At 35.9% G+C, this 15,029-nt stretch overlaps 1 pseudogene; it reads right to left on the bottom strand.

Annotated features, from left to right (window-relative positions):
* Positions 1-4,930: 4,930 nt before the first annotated feature.
* On the bottom strand, positions 4,931-9,041 carry LOC110291019 (annotated as a pseudogene).
* Positions 9,042-15,029: the final 5,988 nt, after the last annotated feature.

Here is a 15,029-nt window from a genome sequence, read left to right on the forward strand (position 1 = left end):
ATATATATATATATATATATATATATATATGTGTGTGTGTGTGTGTGTGTGTGTGTATTAATTCATGTTCCTCCTTTGGGAAATGTTCTTGCTGACAAGGTTAATGACTCCAAGATAATTGGAAACATCATGATCCTAGGAGGCAAAAACTGTCTCTGTGATGTGGAGACTTCCAGGACAGTCCTTAATGCTGTGTGAAATAACTCAAAAAACATGAGTTCAAGTATTTGTAAATCAGTGTATGAACTGTCCTTTATAGGGGTTCTCAACTATGAGAAATATAAGGATGCATTGTAAACTTCATCACAGTCTTCATGTACCTAAGAAATAAGAGAGTTATATTAGTGAACCAGTTTGTCAGAATGATATTATGAAAGAAGCTGAAGGGATTTTGAAAAGCTGGGATCTCAGGATAGGATCCAGCTCATGTAGCTTATTATTTGTGCTTACAAAGGAAGGAAGATCTCTGAATTCATATATATATCATCTTGGTTGGAAAACCAAGAAGCTATTTACAGAACTAACAAAGCTCTTTTGGTATTTTTCTACCAGGTTTACTGATTTGGTTGAAAAACGCAACAGGTATCTTGAGCTGTCTCAAGCACAGAGTGACATCTCAAGCAGACTATAGAACTGTCAGCTTGCACCCCATCACTGGCTTTGAGTCATTTCTTGCACCAATCCCAAACAACTCTTCCTCAGGACCTCTTCCTAAGACAAGGCTGATCCTGGCCATCAAAGCCCACCTCTTAGTGACAATCAGATCCAAAAAGCCACACTCACTCCAACAAGGCTACACCTCCTAATGGTGATATTCATACAGGATTATGGGGGCCATTTTATTCAACTACCTCAATGACCAAGGAAACATGTATGAAGGAAAACCTTTAGTTTGGGGCTTGTTTGCAGTTTCAGAATTTTAGTCCATTACAATCATGATGCGTGACTACAGGCAGGTGCAGGAATATGGGAACTAAAAAGGAGGCGGGGTGGGGGGGAGGCAGGGAAGAGGGGGAAGGGGAAAACCCACACCCAACCAGAGTTCCACCTATTCTCTGGTCAGTCAGGTTGAGAGGGCTGCTAACTACCTTCCACTCATCCCTGGGTGGGCATTCCTCTATCCCACTCTTCAGGGGGTGGCCAGGGGCGGCGCAATTTTGGACCCTGGAGCTACTTTGCTAAAGCCACCAGGATTATAGGAGAGAAGAATGAGAGAAGAGGTTCCCAACATTGACCAGAGTGTACAGCGGATCTTGAAAGAAAGGGGAGAGAGGGTGAGAGTGAGGTGTAAGAGGACAACAAGTAAGAGAGTAAGCAGTAAGAGATTGAGGTGGGGCTGAACAGCTCTTTTTATGATCTTTATTGTTGCTAGGTAACTGGGGAGGAGTTTAGCCTGAAGGTCAGAAGCTTGGACCATTGTCTACGTGACTACTGACCATGCTTTTCTTGTTGGGGCTGTGGAGGGTGGTAACTTAGATAGGAGCCAGAGTTTCAGGAGCATAAGGGAATGCCTACTATGTTATAAAGGTGAATTATCACCCTTCAGGGATCAAACCTCAGCTTAACTGGAGACCAGCCTGTAATTCCCCAAACAGGAACAATAGCTAAGAGATATATCCTTATACCTAGGAATATAGATGATGTATAGATAGATGGAGAAGGAGAGAGAGAGAGAGAGAGAGAGAGAGAGAGAGAGAGAGTGGGATTTCTGTAAATGTTGAAACTTATTTTTTTTTTTAGATGTTTAAATCTTAAAACCTGGTCCAAGTGACACTTCATCCAACAAGACCACACCTCCTAATATTTCTAATTTTTTCAAACTGCTAATCCATGTTAAATAAGCAGTCAAATATATGAGGCTATAGGGGCCATTCTTATTTAATCCACCACATTCTACTCCTAGCCCCACAAAGGCTTATAACCCAATCATAATGCAAAATTCATATAGTTTAACTTCATTACAGTCTCAACACTGTTCAGAATTTTAGAGTTCATTTTTTTCCTGAAGCTTATAGCAATTTCTTAACTATAACTTCTGTAAAATTACAATAAAAATAGATAAGAGGCTTTTAAAGTACAATGACTTTTAACACCCAACATTGCCATTACAAAATGGAGGAAAGAGCATTGTGAGAAAACACTTGTCTGAAACAAGACAAAAGCTAGCAATGCAAACGTCAGATTATATATCACCTTGCCTAATGTCAAAGCTTTATGCCTTTGGTGCTTTTGCTCATGGCTGAAGTTTGTCTTTAGATCCTTTTCAGAATTTTGAATCTAATCTGGGTGTGACTTTGTCTGGAGAGCAGCACTTCCTTTGCTCCATTCAGCAACAACATATTCTTAAAACATATTATTTACTTGAGCAGTGGATTAAGCTCTATTATATTTCTTGGTACTCTTTCATTTCTCAACCTGTACATTCTGCATTTCTTTTTGTCTAGTTTTTTACTTTCTTCCTATAGATCTATATAAAACTGGCTATTTAAAACCACAGACCATCTCCAATACTATGGTGTCTTGAAATCTACTCTGCCAAAGCAATTTATTCAAAACTCTTCTATTTAGCTTCCAGAAGATTTTTAAAACAAGGACAAATACCAATCACATTCTTGCCAAAATATTACAAAAATGGACTCTAGGCCATGTACTAATATTCTTCTCCAAAGCCTCTCAAATAGTCAAAATCTCTCAATACATCTTTCTTACATACTAGTCACCCTATGGAATGCTAGTATGGACCATTAAGGCCTGAATAAGGATTCCAACTGTTTTCCTAATTAGAACTCAAGATTCTCCCAACAATCAGCATGGTCAGGCCTGTCACAGTAATTCTTCATACCCTGATACCAACTTCTACTTAGTTACTGTTTTGTTGCTGTGATAAGACACTATAACCACAGACTTTCTTAGAAAAGAAAGTATTGAACTGCAAGCTTGTATATAGTTTCAGAGGTTTAGTACATACCCATCTTGATGCAGATCATGTTGGCATGCAGGCAGGTCCTGAAGCAGTATTTGAGTATGGTATCCTGATTCATAAGCAGAGGGAGGAAGGGTTGGGAGCTGGGCTTACCCATGGAATTTTAAAACATCTAAGCCCACCTCCAGGGATCTGCTTCCCCCCTAAACCACCATGCCTTCTAATCATTCTGATTCTTTCAAATAGTGACAATTATTGGTGATTATGCATTCAAATATATAAATCTATGGGGGCTGTTCTTCACTCAGAATAACAGATAATATGACCATGCATTTCTCCCTTTTATTTTCATTTTTGAAATTGTGTTTTAATTAAATTTCTTCCTTCCCTTTTCTCCAAAGTATCCTATACAACTCTCCCTACTCTCATTCAAATTCATGTCCTCTTTTTTCATCAGATGTTATTGCATGCTTATGTGTATTTGTATAAACATATCTAGTCCCAAATACAACCTGTTAGTTTCACATAATGTTACTTGCATGTATGAGTTCAGAGTTGACTGTTAAGTACTTGGTAAGTAGTTGGGATATTCTTCCCTTTGAAGGGCTGCCTCTCCTACATCCAACATTAAATTTTTCCCATTGCTTATTGTGTAGAAGTAAGACATTTTGGTAATTTTTTCCTCACCCAATTTTGCAATTTCATGGGTGTCCTCTTTGTTCAAGTCATGTTTGGAGGGTCATGTTCATAAGAAATTACAGATATAGTTTGGATATTGCTAGAACACACAATCAGATTCAGTTTTTATATTTAGAATAGCAATTAAAAACTTGATTTTTCAAGCTTATTGATCTGTGAAAATAAAAACTTGAATTATGTAATGTGAGCATATTTTTAAACTTCATACTTTTAAGCCTTTACTCCAATATTAACAGTCTGTCCTATATTATATTCGAACACACAGATCATATTTTCAAGAAATAAATTGGATTTTGAACTCACATTGTGCTTTTAGTTAGACCATTCTCCAGTATCTGTAAAGACTTGAATTCTAAATATAAAGTACAATAGAGAAAGAGTCTCAAGATGAAAGTGAGCTCTTTAGTATAAATTCAGTGTGGTTATATAAATTAATTTACATTTTGCAGACATGAAATTAAGTAACTGATAGTACTCCTGTAAAATAAATAAATTTCAAGCCAAATCCTCTACATCTAAATTGTACCATTAGAGTATCATTTTTATACCCTTCATGCCTGTTTCCTCTATCCTGTTTCATTGAACTACATGTCTATTTAATGTGAATACAATATCAATTTTACTATTATCCTCTGTAGGGTAGCTTAAATCAGGTTCAGGGATTTTTACCTTACAGAGTTTGGCTGTTGTTCCAAACTGTTTTGCTTACCTTTGGTCTTTTAATTTACATTGTATATTTTAAATTTATATTCTGTATCTGTACAGAAAGAGTCTAGTATTTTGATTAACATAGTGTTGCATGTGTAGGTTACTTTTGACGTAACTATCATGTTTAAATTATTAGTTCTGCCAAACTATGAATGTGGAAGCTTTGCATATTCTTATTTTCCTACTTGTTTTATTTCTGTCAGTGCTTTTACGTTTTGATTGTATATGGCTTTCTTTCATTGTTTATATTTATTTCTAGGTATTTTATTCTCTCTCTCTCTTTGTATGTGTTTGTGTATTATTGTGATAATGATTGATTTTCATTTTTCTCTTTTGGCATTTCATCATTGATTTATAGAAAGATACATATCTAATCACCTATTATATAAATTATATTATAATATGTATATGTGTATATAATATATATTTTTTTACTATTCCTTTGCCACGTTTACTTGCTTTAGGTAGTTAAGGCCCAGTAACCCTCATTTTAAGTATCCTCCAGCTCTTCTGCTGCAGACCCTTTCCAGAGGCTATGAGTGCAGAATATTTCTAAATGAAAAGACACCAAGTGTCCTTTGTACAACCTGGGGGCAGTGCTCAATAAATGTACTTTGTAGAATAGATTTTAGAAGATAACACCAGGCTCCAGCCTTTGTGGCTGCTATGGTAAAAAGTCTCTATGATGTCAACTATTTCTTACTTGTCTTCCATGGCACAGCTGAACTTGTTGTTTCCAGTGCCCAAATCAATCATGATAATTTTGTTTCTGAAGAAAAACATGGTAGTACAAAGGTCACATAGACCATACATCTTGTTGAAGTCAGGTACTTCCGTAAAAGCCACAAGATAAATAATTGCACAATTTTTAACCTTTTCGTTCATCTTCATGGAAGTGGGGTCCCAGTCATGTCCGAAATGAATGACGACCATGTGTTAATCCACCAAAATGATGGCCTGACCTACCTGCCAACCTCCTGAGTGGCTGGACACTGCAAGCTACTTCTTGTAAGCACACATGTCTCAAACACTGGGTATTCCACCCACCACCAGCATCTGCCGCACCACCACACGCTATATTAACATAGATTTTTTTATGTATTAATTTTGTAACCAGACACTTTGCTGAAATTATCACATCTTAGACTTCTTTTTCTTTTATTTTTTGGGAGGTGTGTGGAATCTTTCGGTTCTCTTATTTGAAGAGTACTATTTTCTGTTAATATTGATATATTGATTTATTTTCCTGTTCATATTTCTCTAATTATATATCTCTAGCTATGCTGACTAAGAAGACATTATATGTTAAGATTTGCCCCCTCTATTATTAGAGCTTGCTTAAAATTTTTTTATAAAAGTATGCTGGGTTTTGTCAGAGACTATTTCTGCACCTAATAAGATGATCTTTTATTTGTGTCTTAAGCCTATTTATATGATAAACAATGTATAGTGCGTATTCAAATATTCTTGTATACTTGGTTATGATGAATAACAGTTTTAGATGAGCATGATTTACCTTAATCAGGAAGAATACATTGTATTGTATTGTGTTGTTTTGTTTTGATATTTTATTTAATTTTTGTATTATGTGATACTGAAATCATCAAATATATTTGGATATATTCCTATATTTTTATTATATGAAGTAATTTGAGTAATATGGCATTAATTCTTTTTTGAATTTCTGTTAAGAATTCGGGAAATGTATCTAATCATGGGCCATTTATAATTAGAAGTTTTACTATTGTTCAAAGCTCTTTTAGTGTGAATCTGTTTAAATAATTTATTTATGTTGGTTTGATTTTAAATACTGTAAATTTCCATGAATTTGTGTTTCTTTGTATTTTCCAATTTTATAGAATAGAAGAGTTCTGAAAATATGATTTTAGCATATTCTGAACATCTTAAGTGTTGGGGTTAGGGATACCATTGCTGTGATGAAATAACATGGTCCAAGAACAGTGTCATGTGATGGCAATTCTAAGCACTTATGAGAAAATGCAATAGATAGATAGATAGATAGATAGATAGATAGATAGATAGATAGATAACTAAAAGATGACAAGATTCATGACCTCAGTTTCTTCAAAACACAAAGTTGTTCTTGATATGTGCTTTTGTGGCCCTGCCAGGGATATTAGAGTAGAAAAGAATGCACTTCAGATTATTCACTTCAACTATCATTATTTGTTTATGTGCCTCTAAATTGTAAAAAAAAAAATGTTTTTGCTATGTGCAGCTTGTTCTTGTGATTGCAAACTTTATTCATATGATTCTTAACCTACCAAATCCCAGCCTAGGCTTTGAGAGATTTAGAGGAAGTGATGTTTGTGATCAGTGGAAGAAAATTCTCAAATCAATTTTAGATACAAGTTAACAGCTCTCTGTTCTGCTTGAGCTGGCTCTCCAGACAAACATATAGCTAGCTCAGCTCTTCAGACAAAAATCCAGTCTTCTACTTGCACATTAATTCAATCATTACCCTAGGTTCCATTTTAATATCCCACATATCAGCATTTTATGACCTTAGCCCCTTGGTTCTCACAAAAAGACAGGCAGTACATTTTTTTTTTTAACATAGCAAATGAACGCAGAGACCTAGCTGCCTTTGTAAGCATAAACAATAAGTTTAACTGGGTGAAATCCCATCCCAAGATTACCATTCCTACCAGGCCTGGATTTAAACACACTCTGTCCAAGGCTGAACTTGAACTCAGAAAACTACCTGCCTTTGTAAGCACAGACAGTAAACTTAGCTGGGTGGGATATTGCTCTGAGATCACTATAAGGGTTCTGAAAATTGCTTAAGGAAGACTACAGAAGCAGAGTGTTTTCAAAAACAGAGTGTTTATTCTGCAGAAACTACTAGCATGCTAGGCTGATCATCATCAGAAGAGCAATGCAGACAGACATTTGAGTCCCTTTTATAACAGAACTGCTTAATTGCTTCTGAGATATCAGCAGACTTCTAAAACCTAGGGCACATTCCATGGGGTTACAAAAACTGAAGGTCATTAACAAGATCTACACCACAGGTCCACAGATGAAAAATAGGAGGTAACATATTGACTAGATTTATCTATTCAAAACTTCCAGGATAGCTTAGTTATGGTCTTTAACTTTCCATGAACCTGTGAAGCTAGTTAAAAATGCTTAGCCAGAAAATTGCTCCTAGTGGGTATGCATTCTTTGCTATAAACACCTTACTCAATATATGACCTGAATATATGTGCAAACTCCTAGTGTGCTTTCAGTGTAAGACTCTGAATTTCCTATAAGTGCTGAGAACAAAAAACAGAGACAGGCTTTCCTCCCCTTCTCTTCTGAAGACTTAGAGAATCAATTCCCTTCAGAGACTTTCCCTAGCCTCCTGCTGTTTTACTATGAGGTGTTAAATACCAGAATGCAGCTTCTTGCCTCAGAGCAACTCAGGCAGGCTGATCTTTGGCAGAAGCTAAGTGCCTTACATCTAGGATGGATAGCAAATTGTTTATGACCTAGTTTTTGCATAGAAACAAATGGAATAAAACATGACTCTTCAATCACCATTCCCTAAATCTCTTTATCTCTTCCCTTAAAATCATTCTGACAAGCTGGGTCATTAGTGTAGCTTTCTCTGTTCTATTACATCAGGAAACATCCTCATATAATTCATATTGCATCAGTGTATTTTGCATAGGTGAGAATTATATATTCTTGAACTCCTGTTTTCCGAGTTCTTATACACAGCCTTAAGGTCTGTCCTGAAGGCCACACCATTTACCACTTTGCTGAGAAACACCAGACACACATTAGCCTCCTAGACTCTTATGGTTTCAAATTATCATGGAGTCATTAACCTTGCAGAGAGAACATTTCTGGACAATCATGGCAGGGAGAACATTTCCTGAAAGAAAAGCATAAATTAAATTATGTATATTATTATACAAACAAGCCCAACACCTGCAGTAATCTTCAGCACTCAAGGACACCCACTTCTTGCTTGCTATGCTTCAGGGGTGGGAAACCATGTCAACTATCCCTTCCACAGCCATGCAGAGCTGGGCATTAACACTCATAGTATAAATTGTCTGATTTTCTAGTCTGACTCATCTATTTGCTCTATTCTCCCAGGTGCCACTACTATACAGAGTAATAAACATATGACCAAAGTAAAATATACAGGAAAGAATTTAAATGACTTACAATTCGCCATCATTTTGAATCACCAATGGGAATCTGGACAGAAACTGAGCAGGACAGAAATCCAAAAGGTGAAGTTGATACAGAAGTCATAGCAGAGTGACGTTTCCTGGCATGCTCTTCATGGCTTGGGAAACTTCCACACTTATAGAACCCAGGACTATCATTCCAGAGGTTGCTTTCCCCCAAATGGACTAGATTCCCCCCCATCAATCACTAATCAAGAAAATGCCTTTTCTTTTTCTTTTTTTCTTTTTTTGGTATGGAAACATTCTTTGAATTGAGGTACCCTCCTATTGGACAACTCTAATTTGTGTCAAATTTACATGAAACTAATCTTCACAATATGTATTTATTTTAAAACCTTATATTTTTCACTTTGTTGATTTTGGTCCTTTAATTATTTTGATTAAGTTGGTTAAGGGTTTATCATTTGACCATGGGCACAAACTTGGCTGATGGTCCCAAGGTCTCCAGAGGACTCTTCTTGTGATCTTAGGATCACTAGTGAGTGGTAGGTACACAACATCGGTACCAAATTAACTATGACTGGCCTGTGACAGCAGGAGCAAGGACATGGGAGGCACCTGACCAGAGGTTCAGGTTCCTTCTGATCAGTGCTGGTAAACCTTGGTATGGAACACACCAGACAGCCCCACAGTCTTCAGAGAAAACAAGACTAACAAGCACTGTAACATGGGCAGAATCATAGGATTCCTGAATTTCAGGAAAACAGAAGCTTGGTCACACCGGAATCTCAGAATCTCAGAGGAAGCTTGACTGCCCAAAACTCTGACACACACAGAATTTCAGGTACACACAAGCCCAGAATTACAGGATGACTGAGAAAGCTGGACTCTGAGGAGTACTGAATCAATCGGAATTATAGGAAGCAAAGACTCCAATCAGATATATTGAGGGCAGGAAGCACTTGAGATAATCAGATGGCAGGAGGCAAGCATAAGAACAGAAGCAACAAAAATAAAGGTTATTTGGCATCGTCAGAACAAAACTGTCCCACTATAGCAAGTGTTGGATATAACTTCACACCCGAAAAGCAAGACATGGATCTAAAGTCACTTATCATGATGTTGATGAAGGACTTTAAGAAAGAAATACAGAAAAACACAGGCAAACAACTAGAAGCCCTTAAAGAGGAAACACAAAAGGCCCTTAAAGAGTTACAGGAAAACACTTCAGAATAGGTGAAAGAATTGAACAAAACCACTCATGATCTAAAAATGGAAGAAGAAACAATAAAGAAACCAGAAAGGGAGACAACTCTGGAGAAAGAAATCCTAGGAAAGAAAGCAGGAATCATAGATGTGAGCATCAGCAACAGAATACAAGAGCTGAAAGAGAGAATCACAGGTGCAGAAGATACCATAGAAAACATGGCTACAACAATCAAAGAATATGCAAAATGAAAAATGATCCTAACTTAAAATATCCAAACCTAAAGATAATAGATATAGATGAGAAAGATTTTCAAAATTAAAGGGCCGGTAAATATCTTCAACAAAATTATACAAGAAAACTTCCCTAACCTAAAGAAAGAGATGACTATGAACACACAAGAAGCCTGCAGAACAGCAAATAGACTAGACCAGAAGAGAAATTCCTCCCAACACATAATAATCAGAACAAAAAATGCACTAAATAAATAAATAAATAAATAAGAATATTAAAAGCAGTAAGGGAAAAAAGTCAAGTAACATATAAATGCAGACCTATTAGAATTACTCCAGACTTCTCACCAGAGACTATGAAAGCCAGAAGATCATGGACAGATGTATAACAGACACTAAGAGAATACAAATGCCAGCCCAGGCTATTATACCCAGCAAAACTCTCAATTACCATAGAGGGAGAAACCAAGGTATTCCATGACAAACCAAATTCACACAGTATCTTTTTGCAAATCCAGCCCTTCAAAGAATAATAAAAGGGAAACTCCAACACAAAGAGGGAAATAATGCCCTAGAAAAAGCAAGAAAGTAATCCTTCAAAACTAAAAGAAGATAGCTGCAAGAACAGAATCACAACTCTAACAACAAAAATAACAGGAAGTTACAATTACTTTTCCTTAATATCTCTTAATATCAATGGACTCAATTCCCCAATAAAAAAAACATAGACTAACAGACAGGCTACATAAAAAGCCCCAACATTTTCCTACATAGAGGAAACCCACCACAGGCAAAAAGATAGTCATTACCTCAGAGTAAAAGGCTAGAAAACAATTCTCCAAACAAATGGTCCCGAGAAACAAGCAGGAGTAGCCATTCCAATATGGAATAAAATGGACTTCCAACCAACCCCAAGTTATCAAAAAATACAAGGACAAACACTACATACTCATCAAAGGTAAAATCTTCCAAGACGAACTCTCAATTTCAAATATCTATGCTCCAAATGCAAGGACATCCACATCCATTAAGGAAACTTTAGTAAAGCTCAAAGCACATATTGCATTTCAGACAATAATAGTAGGAGACTTCAAAACCCAAGCTCATCAATGGACAGATCACAGAAACAGACCTAAACAGGGAAACATTGGAACTAACAGACATTATGAAACAAATGGATTTAACAGATATCTACAGAACATTTTATCCTAAAACAAAAGCATATACTTTCTTTTCAGCACCTCATGCCACTCCAAAATTGACCATATAATTGGTCATAATACAGGCTTCAACAGATACAAAAATATTGAAATTATGCCATGTGTGCTATCAGATCACCTGGGACTATGGCTGATCTTCTATAACAACATAAATAATAGAAAGGCAACATTTACATGGAAGCTGAGCAATACTCTACTAGATAACTTGGTAAAGGCAAAAATAAAGAAAAGATTAAAGACTTTTTGGATTCTCATGCAAATGAAGCCACACCATTCTGAAACTTATGGGACATATGAAAGTATTCCTAAGAGGAAAACTCATAGCTATGACTACTGCCAAAAAGAAACTAGAGAGCATACACTAGCAGCTTGACAGCACACCTAGAAGATCTAGAACTAAGGAAGCAATTTCACCCAAGAGGAATAGACAGCAGGAAAAATAATCAAACTTAGGGCTAAAATCAACAAAGTGGAAACAAAAAGAACTATACAAAGAATCAATCAAACCAGGAGCTGTTCATTTAGATATTCAACAAGACAGATAAACCCTTAGCAAGATTAACTAGAGGGCACAGGGGCAGCATCCTAATTAACAAAATCAGAAGTGAAAAGGGAGACATAGCAACAGAATATGAGGAAATCCAAAACTTCATCAGATCCTACTACAAAAGGCTATACTGAACAAAACTGGAAAACCTGAATGAAAGGAACAATTATCTACACAGATCCCAGGTACCAAAGATAAATCACAATCAGATTAATGATCTAAATACTTGCATTTCACCTAAAGAAAAAGAAGCAGTCATTAATAGTCTCCTAACAAAATAAAGCTGAAGACCAGATGGGTTTAGTGCAGAGTTCTATCAGACCTTTAAAGAAGACCTAATTCAAATTCTCCTCAAACTATTCCACAAAATAGAATCAGAAGATACTCTACTCAATTCATTCTATGTATCCACAATTATTCTGATACCTAAACCACACAAAGACCCAACAAAGAAAAAGAACTTCAGACCAATTTCCCTTATGAATATCAATGCAAATATACTCAATAAAATTCTCGAAAACCGAATCCAAGAACACATCAAAATGATCATCCATCATGATCAACTAGGCTTCATCATAGAGATGCAGGGATGGTTTAATATATGGAAACCCATCAATATAATCCACTATATAAACAAACTCAAAAACAAAAACCTCATGATCATCTCCTTAGATGCTGAGAAAGTATTTGACAAAGTCGAACACCAATTCATGATAAAAGTTTTGGAAAGATCAAGAATTAAAAGCCAATACCTAAACATAATCAAAGCAATATACAGCAAACCAGTAGCCAACATGAAACCAAATGGAGAGATACTTGAAGCTCTGCAATTTTTTGATGGGGATTGCATTGAATCTGTAGATTGCTTTAGGCTAGATAAACACTTTTACTATATTAATCCTGCCAATCCATGAGCATGGGAGATCTTTCCATTTTCTGAGAGCTTCTTTGATTTCTTTCTTCAGAGACTTAAAGATCTTATCATACAGATCTTTGACTTCCTTAGTTAGAGTCACACCAAGGTATTTTATATTATTTGTGACTATTGTGAAAGGTGTTGTTTCTCTGATTTCTTTCTCACCCTCTTTATTATATGTGTTAATTTTATATCCAGCTACTGCACTGAAGCTGGTTATCACTTCTAAGAGTTTTTGGTAGAATTTTTTGGGTCACTTATATATACTATCCTATCATCTGCAAACAGTGATATTTTGACTTCTTCCAATTTGTATCCCCTTAATCTCCTTTTGTTGTCTAATTGCTCTGGCTAGGACTTCATACACTATATTGAGTAGGTTGCGAGAAAGTAGGCAGCCTTGTCTAGTCCCTGATTTTAGTTGGATTGCTTCACATTTCTCTCCATTTAGTTTGATGTTGGCTACTTGTTTGCTGTATATTTCTTTGCTTATGTTTATGTATGGGCCTTGAATTCCTATTTTTCAAAGTCTTTTTATCATGAATGCTTGTTGGATTTTGTCAAATGCTTCCTCAACATCTAATAAGATAATCATGTGGTTTTTGTCTTTGAGCTTGTTTATATAGTGGATTACGTTGATCGATTATTGTATATGAAACCAGCCCTGTATTTCTGGGATAAAGCCTACTTGATCATGATGGATGATCGTTTTGATGTGTTCTTGGAATCAGCTTTAGAGAATATTATTGAGTATTTTTGCATCAATATTCATAAGGGAAATTCTGAAGTTCTCTTTCTTTGTTGGGTCTTTGTGTGGTTTGTGTATCCGAGTAATTGTGGCTTCATAGAATGAATTGGGTAGAGTATCTTCTGTTTCTATTTTGTGGAATACTTTGAGAAGAATTGGAATTAAGTCTTCTTTGAGGGTCTGATAGAACTCTGCACTAAACCCATCTGGTCCTGGGCTTTTATTTGTTGGGACACTATTAATGACTGCTTCTAACTATTTAGGAGATATGGGGCTGTTTAAATCATTAGTCTGATCCGGATTTAACTTTGGTACCATGGATCTGTCTAGAAAACTACATTTTATCCAGTTTTCCAGTTTTGTAGAGTATAGCCTTTTGTAGTAGGATCCAATGATGTTTTGGATTTCCTCAGGTTCTGTTGTTATGTCTCCCTTTCACTTCTGATTTTGGTAAATAGATCCTATCCCTGTGCCCTCTAGTTAGCCTGGCTAAGGTTTATCTAACTTGTTGATTTTATCAAAAAATCAGCTCCTGGTTTGGGTGATTCTTTTTATAGTTCTTTTTTATTCTAGTTGGTTGATTTCAACCCTAAGTTTGATTTTTTCCTGCCTTCTACTCTTTTGGGTGAATTTGTTTCCATTTGTTCTAGAGCTTTTAGGTGTGCTGTCAAGCTGCTTGTGTGTGATCTCTCTTGTTTCTTTTTGGCGTCACTCACAGCTATGAGTTTTCCACTTAGGACTGCTTTCATTGTGTCCCATAAGTTTGGGTATGTTGTGGCTTCATTTTCATTAGAATCTAATAAGTCTTATTATTTCTTTCTTAATTTCTTTCTTGACCAAGTTATCTTTGAGTAGTTTTGTTCAGTTTCCTTGTGAATGTTGGCTTACTATTATTTGTTATTGAAGATCATCCTTAGTCTGTTGTGATTTGATAGGATGCATGGGATAATTTCAATATTTTTGTGTCTGTTAAAACCTGTTATGTGACCAATTATATGATCAGTTTTGGAGAAGGTACAGTGAAGTGCTGAGAAGATGGTATATCTTCTTAGGATAAAATGTTCCATAGATGACTGTTAAATCCATTTGTTTTATAACTTCTGTTAGTTTCACTGTGTCTTTATTTAGTTTCTGTTTCCAGAATCTGTCCATTGATGAGAGTATGGTGTTAAAGTCTCCCACTACTACTGTGTGTGGTGCAGTGTGTGCTTTGAGCTTTACTATAGTTTATTTAGTGAATAAAGATGCCCTTGCATTTGAAGAATAGATGTTCAGAATTGAGAGTTCATCTTGGAAGATTTTACCTTTGATGAGTATGTAGTGTTTGTCCTTGTCTTTTTTAGTAACTTTGCCTGGGAAGCCGATATTTTTGTTTTATATTAGAATGGCTACTCCATCTTGTTTATTCAGACCATTGTCTTGGTAAATTGATTTCTAGCTTTTTACTCTGAGGTAGTGTCTGTCTTTTTCCTAAAGTCAGTTTTCTGTATGCAGCAAAATGTTGGGTCCTATTTATATAGCCAGTGTGTTTGTTAGTCTATGTCTTTTTATTGGGGAATTGAGTCCATTGATATTAAGAGATATTAAGGAAAAGTCATTGTAACTTCCTGTTATTTTTGTTGTTAGAGTTGGGATTCTGTTCTTGCAGCTATCTTCTTTTAGGTTTGTTGAAAGATT

The sequence above is a fragment of the Mus caroli genome, chromosome 3, assembly GCF_900094665.2.
Source record: "Mus caroli chromosome 3, CAROLI_EIJ_v1.1, whole genome shotgun sequence".
Lineage (NCBI taxonomy): Eukaryota > Metazoa > Chordata > Mammalia > Rodentia > Muridae > Mus > Mus caroli.